We start from the raw sequence: 1,362 nt of genomic DNA on the forward strand, positions 1-1,362 counted from the left end.
ATAAATAATATTTTTACTATAATGTTATAATAACAATTATAATAATAAATATTTAAATATAATAAATTTCTTGAATATCTTGTTCAATTTAAATTGTTATCAATTCATTTATTCAAAATAAGAACATACGACATAATAACGTGTCGAAAATGTTTCTGCAAATATTGAGCTAGTAATTCAGTGTTTAATTATTTAATTGCGTAATTAAATTTGATAGAAAATTCTTTTGAAAAAATTTATTTTAATACGAATAATAAGAGATTCGAAAAATGCTATCGAAAAATTAAAAAAAAAATTTTAAACAGAACTATTTAATTTTTTATTTTAAATTCTTAAAAATTTATTTTAAACTTTTAAAGTATTCTGAATATACATCATTAATCAAAGAAGATTTATGCCACAAAAAATGTCACTCGTAAATTTTGTTAAGTATTTCAGTTTTCTACAAAAGAGTTTGATGACAGTCACATTCAAATTTGCAAGAAATCTATAGCAAAGATTTATTATAAGAGAGTTACGAGAAAAAAAAAAGTGTTCATTTGCTGACTTTGTTATTTTGCACCCTGTGTCTAAAAAAGAGTCAAGAGAAAAGATAATACATAACAATGTGTGACCTAAAAATTCGAAATCAGCTTTTCTAACAATTCTTTTACTTTCTATTCAGGTTAATAATAATAGCGTAATAACAATTGTTCTCATATTACCGATAGTAATCACTTATAATTATTTAACAATAATGATAATAATATTTTTATTATTATCTTAAGAAATGATTAATTTCACTTAAAATAGGTGATTGTTGTTCTAAAAATAATATAATCTAATAAAACAAATAATCTGAATATATCATGATTAGACTTCGCGCTGTTTTTATGTGTATGCATCTTCTACATAAAAAAAAAATTATAAATCGAAGCTAATGTCAAATTAAAAAATGCATCTTATTTCAGAAAGTTAAATTTATTGAAATGTATGAAATATTATTTTTATCGAACTTATTTCTTTAAAATCAATTCATAATTCAAAATGCAATAACATTACTCTTTAATAATTATGAATAGAAATTGTGTAGTCATAAAGAAAAAATACAAAATATTAAAAATGTATAAATGATACTAAAGAAATTGAGAATTATTAATCGCGTATAAAAAATTTTCGAACTCTTTTAAATATTATTAATTGCAGTATAAAAGTATTCTTCAATTCTATTTTTAAATATTACTTTAGTGTTAATTTTTTTTTGTATAAATGTTTACTTTCGATAAACTAATAATTGGGCAACAAAGGCAATAGTACAGTTGAAATGAAATATAATTTTAAATTATCAGAAAAAAAATATTATATATATAATTATATATAATT

The sequence above is a fragment of the Atta colombica genome, unplaced genomic scaffold (genome assembly GCF_001594045.1).
Source record: "Atta colombica isolate Treedump-2 unplaced genomic scaffold, Acol1.0 scaffold38, whole genome shotgun sequence".
Taxonomy (NCBI): domain Eukaryota; kingdom Metazoa; phylum Arthropoda; class Insecta; order Hymenoptera; family Formicidae; genus Atta; species Atta colombica.